This window comes from Phyllostomus discolor, chromosome 7 (genome assembly GCF_004126475.2).
Source record: "Phyllostomus discolor isolate MPI-MPIP mPhyDis1 chromosome 7, mPhyDis1.pri.v3, whole genome shotgun sequence".
In the NCBI taxonomy this organism is placed as follows: Eukaryota; Metazoa; Chordata; class Mammalia; order Chiroptera; family Phyllostomidae; genus Phyllostomus; species Phyllostomus discolor.
The window spans coordinates 121618469-121624644 of NC_040909.2; the positions used below are offsets into that span (position 1 = coordinate 121618469).

A 6176-nucleotide genomic window follows, 5' to 3' on the forward strand; every position below is an offset into this window, starting at 1 on the left:
GTCCAAGGTCACATCCTTCATCATATTATCAAATTAGAAACATTAGAAAACTCTGTGTTTATGTAAAGAGAGGCTTTAGGTAAAACAATTAAATGTGTTTAGTTGCTATAGCTTATTCATTCTCATGCCACTAACTGAAGTAGGTACTGGACAAATTAGATTTGAGATTGGTGGGGAACACACAGGTTGATCTGTCCAGGCAGCCGATGAAAACACTAGTTTGCAGTTGCAGAGAAACTTTTCTCCCATAAATGTTGAATTCAAGAATTGTGTATTTGTTCAGGAAGGCTTTATTAAATGTTTACCACCATTGTATAAGCTAGGGATAAAGTTGCATTGAGCTGTGACGGGATTCTCTGATCCAGTGGATTGAAACTGATAAATATACAAATGAAAACAAACATGAGAGAATCTAAAATAATTAAAGTTATATGATTAAAATAAAGTAGGTAATTGTTTTAAGTGATTGGGCAGGCAGGGTCTTTAGGACAAATGGTCAAGATACTTTTTCTGAGGAGGTAAGCCTTCATCAGAGATTCTAGCCATATGAAGAACTACGGAACATCAATAAAATAAAGAAAACAGTGCCGTGAAAGGTAGATTATTTAGGTGAGCCTGGCCTTATCACTTAAACATTTTCAATCTGGATATTATTTGGAAATTCAATTTCAGGTCAGAAATTAAGGAAGTCAGAAATTAAAGAAAGAAAAGGATTCAATGCACCCTTGCTGGCTTTGAAGGTCGAGGGGTCATGTGAAAAGAAATGAGAACAGCCTCTATGAGTTAACAGTGGCCCAGGCCAGCAGCCAACAGAGAGCACACAGCCCATGGAGGCCTTTGTGTACTGAACAGAGAACCAAACCACATCTTGATGAATGCCTCACCTATGGAATCGTGGACTCATAAATGCTGTTGTATGTGCTGTAGTTTGTTAGATAACATCAGGCTGCTGTTACGGATGAGTGTACTACCTGATTCCAACACGTTCCAGGCATGGAGAGAGGGCCACTTTGGCTGCAGCAAGGAGTGTACCTAAGAGTGATAAGAGGAGATACGGGAGCCCTAAACACAAAGATTCAATTTGATGTAAATGGATAAAATTTCCTTGGGGGTTCTGTAGAGTGAGAAAAAAAAATTGTTTTAAAAAGAAATGGTAGAAAAGAGCATCTGTTAGGAATAATAGTAAGAAGGGCAATATCAACAAAGGAGCCTTATTAAAAAATAGGCAGAGGACCTAAACAGACATTTCTCCCATGAAGATATATAGATGGCCAAAAGATGTATGAAAAGATGCTCACGATCACTAATTACTAGGGAAGTGCATATGAAAAGTACAATGAAACATCACTTCATACCTGTAAGAATGTCTATCATCAATAAATCAACAAACAAGTGTCAGCGAGGATGTGGAGAAAAGGGACCCCCTGTGTACTGTTGGTGGAATTACATTGGTGCAGCCACTTTGGACAACAGTATGGAGGTCCTCAACAATTGAAAATAGAACTACCAAATGGAAAACATTGAACTCATGGCCTAACTCGCAGTGTATGTGCAATAATCTTAGTTATTAATAATTGTATTCTCTAACTTCCAAACATCTTTAAGCCTCAAAACTCTATCTTCAAGTGAAGTGGTTAAATGTCTGATGGGTAAAAGTAATAAACTTTAAGCTATTCTTGGCTAAAGGGTATGGTTTAAGGCAGGACTCTGGCATTACATAAGTATCTTATTTCTTCCTTAGGTGGCCCAACAGTGATCCAAAGATAAAAAATAGAAAATCATTGCCCTGAGAAAGTGAACACCTAGCAAGTTATTTTTTAAGCAAGATAGTAGAACTATAAAGCCCAAGCCAATATCAGTGTTTCAAATCTGTTACTATAATGGAGAGAATTAGTTCCAATATTTTCTATTTTAATCCAACACTTCCCTCCACAGTCTGAAGACTGACACTGTACTACTTTGAAAATTGTATGCAAGCTTTCAACAAACCTATCAAAATGACTTCTAGCTTTCATTTTACTTTATTTTTTAATTGAAATTATTAAGGTAATGTTGGTTAATAAACTTACATAGTGTCAGATGTCCAATTATATATCAGCTGCTTATTGTATTGCTCACCACTGAAAGTCAAGTTTCTTTTCCATAACCATTTATTCCCCTTTGGCCCTCTTCTTCCTCAGCACACCTTCCTGCCCCTCTGGTCATCACCAGCTATTATCTGCATCTACGAGGGTTTCTTTCTTTTTTTTTTTCCTTAATACCTTCAACTTTTTCACCCAGCCCCCCAAACACCTTCCCCTCTGACAGCTGTCAGTCAGTTCTCCGTATCAGTGAGTCTGTCTCTATTTAGTTTGTTAGTTTTTTTTTTTACATTAGATTCCATGTGTAAGCAAAAATATATCATACCTGTCTTTTTCTGACTGGCTTATTTCACTTAGCATTATGTTCATCCATGCTGTTGCAAAATATAAGATTTCCTTCTTTTCTATGGCCTAGTAATATTGCATTGTGTAAATGTATCACAGCTCTTTTATCCATTCATCTACTGATGGGCACTTGGGCTGCTTTCAAATCTTGGTTACTGTAAATAATGCTGCAATGAAGACAGGGATGCATTTATTCTTCTGAATTAGTGTTTAGTGTTTAGGGTTTCTTTGGATACATTTCCAAAAGTGGAATGCCTGTGTCATGAAGCAGTTCTACTTTTAATATTTTGAAGTAACTCCATACTGTTTTCCACACTGATTGCACCAATCTGCATTCCATACTACCCAAAGCAATCTATAGATCAACACAATTCCTATCAAGCTAACAATGGCATATTTCACAGAACTAGATCAAATATTTCAAAAATGTATATGGAACCCAAAAAGACCATGACTAGTCACAGCAATCTTGAGAAAGAAGAACCAAGTTGGAGGAATCCACTACCTGATAGCAAACTATACTACAAGGCCATAGTGATCAAAACAGCATGGTACTGGCATAAAAACAGACATATAGATCAATGGAACAGAATAAAGAGCCCAAAAATACACCCATGCCTTTGTGGTCAATTAATATTTGGCAAAGGAGGCAAGAACATACAATGGAGTAAAGATAGTCCGTTCAATAAATGATGTTGGAAAAATTAGATATGTGCCAAAAATAAAACCAGATTTTCTTACACCACACACAAGCATAAACTCAGAATGGATTAAAGACTTAAATGTTAGATGTGAAAGCACAAAAATCCTCAAAGAAAACATAAACATTAAAACCTCAGACATTTCTTGTAGCAATATTATTTTTTCTAACATACCTCCTTGGGTAAGGGAAGCAAAAGAAAAAAATAAACAAATGGGACTACATCAAACTAAATTGTTTTTGCACAGCAAAAGGAAACCATCATCAAATGAAACAACAGCCCACTGAATGGGAGAACACATCACCAATGGTACATCAAAAAAAGGAGTTAATATCCAAAATATATGAAGGATTTCTTGCTTTTAAAGTAACAAATCATTAGCTCTTTGGACTCGGATCCATGGCATAATTTTAGGTTAGCTGCATGTTTGCTAAAAGACCTCTGCATTTGTGTCAGATGTTTCCTGTGGGCTGCCAGGCTTGACATAGATGTATACTGTAATGATACAGCCTAGAGCTTTTACAGAAAGTGTTTTCTCTTAAATGCAGCATGGAGAAAGATAAAGTGTCCTGAATTCCTATTAAGCTTATACTTTGGTTGTCGTTTCTTCTGAGGAAGAAAAAAAAAAGATTACTGAAAGCTATTTCTGCATGAGATTTGTCCCACCCCATGGTATTTATGAATGATTAAGTAACTAATTTGGCAAGTCATATTATTTTTTCTATGCTTTTTTTTCCTCCATTACATTTCCTAGGAATAGCATCATTAACATTGAATTGTTTTTTTTATGAAGGTTGGAGCTCCCAGTAGCTTTTGAAAATATTGTATAAGCTTTGCAACCCTCTGCTAATTGATGGTTCACCCTTTTTCTAATCACTTTTAAATATGTGGATCAAAAAAAGCTAAAATATTTTGAATTTGATATTGAATGATTATTTAAGAGTAACTCCTTAACACTGTTTTTATACATTTATTAAAATAAACTTAGTATATACACTATTTAAAATTTTGCATGGAAATTGCAGTTTATAAGATGCAAAATGTAAATGTTTTCATGTATATTTGGAATAAGTTATTATTTCTTCAAATGTTTAACTAAGTAATCCATTAATGTCTGTTGCACAGTTCCATATTAACATGGAGATTTGCTGGATGCACGTTGGATAGAACTACAATAGGCTGAGTATAAGAAGGAAGACATGAAGACACCATCATCAAAACAAAAAGGGAACCAACTGTGTGGGAGCACATATTCACCAATAATACATCAGAAAAGAATTTGATCTCCAAAATATATAAAGAATGCATATGACTCAGCACCAGGAAGACAAACAATTCATTTATAAGAAAAGGGCAAAGGATCTGAATAGACACTTTTCTAAAGAGGATGTACGGATGGCCCATAGACAGAAAAAAAGACACTCATTATCACTAGCCATCGGAGATACAAATTAAAACCACAGTGAGTTATCACCTCACACCTGTCAGAATGGCCATCATTAGTAAATCAACAAATAACAAGTGCTGACAAGGATGAGGAAAATAGGGAATCCTAGTGCATAGTTGGTGAGAATGCAGACTGGTAGAAGCCTCTGTGGAAAACAGTATGGAATTTTCTCAGAAAACTAAAAATGGATCTGCGTTTTGACCCAGCAATTCCACTACTAGGATTATATCGGAAGAATCCTGAAACACCAATCCAAAAGAACCTATGCACCCCAATGTTCATAGCAATACTATTTACAATAGCCAAGTGCTAGAAGCAGCTTAAGTACCCATCAGTAAATAAGTGGATCAAAAAACTGGTACATTTACACAATAGAATACTACACAGCAGAAAGAAAGAACTCCTACCCTTTGGAACAGCATGGATCGAACTAGAGAGTATTATGTGAAATGAAATAAGCCAGTTGGTGAAAGACAAGTACCATATGAACTCACTTATAAGTGGAATCTGCTTTCGGCTTTTGGCTGGGAGTAGGCAAAGGTGCAACTTTCTTCAGTCCTCCCGAATCCGGTTCATCCAACACAAGCTGCCTCCACCATGCCTCCGAAGTTTGATCCCCAACGAGATCAAAGTTGTTTACCTGAGGTGCACCAGCATGAAAGTCAGTGCCACATCCACCCTGGCCCCCAAGACTGGCCCCTTGGGCTTGTCTCCAAAAAACGTTGGTGACGACACTGCCAAAGCAACCGGTGACTGGAAGGGTCTGAGGATCACAGTGAAACTGACCATTCAGAATAGACAGGCCCAGATTGAGGTAGTGCCTTCTGCCTCTGCCCTGATCATCTAAGCCCTCAAAGAACCACCACGAGACAGAAGGAAGTAAAAAAACATCAAGCACAGTGGAAATATCACTTTTGATGAGATTGTCAGCATCGCCTGACAGATGCAGCACCAATCTCTGGCTAGAGAACTCTGTGGAACCATTAAAGAGATCCTGGGGGCGGCCCAGTCTGTGGGCTGCAATGTTTATGGCCGCCACCCTCACGACATCATAGATGACATCAACAGCGGTGCGGTGGAGTGCCCGGCTAGTTAAGAACTTCAAAGGAAAATATTTCAATTAAAGATCACTTAACAATCAAAAAAAAAATAAGTGGAATCTAATGAATAAAATAAACTATCAAACAAGATAGGATGATAGGCATGGAAACGTGGAGCAGACTGAAACTGACCAAAGGGCAGGGGGGAGGGGATAATGGTGGAAAGAAGAGGAAGGGACTAAACAAAGAACAAGTATCAATGACCCATGGACATGGACAAAAGTGTAGGGATTGACTGTGGGAGCAGTTGGGGGGTGGGGCAGGGAAAGAGCCGCACGGGAAAATTGGGACAACTGCAATTGAACAACAATAAACAAATGATAATAAAAATGACATTGAAAGGACTGCTGTTGCTTCTGTTGGCTATACAGTCCTTTTAAAATGTTTTTGTTTTTGTTTTTGAAAGAATGAAATCTTACCATCTGCAGTGTTACGGATGGAACTAGAGGGTGTTTTGCTAAGTGAAATAAGTCAGTCAGAGAAAGACAAATACTATATGATC

At 37.4% G+C, this 6176-nt stretch overlaps 1 pseudogene; it reads left to right on the forward strand.

Moving 5' to 3' along the window:
• Positions 1-5156: 5156 nt before the first annotated feature.
• LOC114514659 lies at positions 5157-5724 on the forward strand (annotated as a pseudogene).
• Positions 5725-6176: the final 452 nt, after the last annotated feature.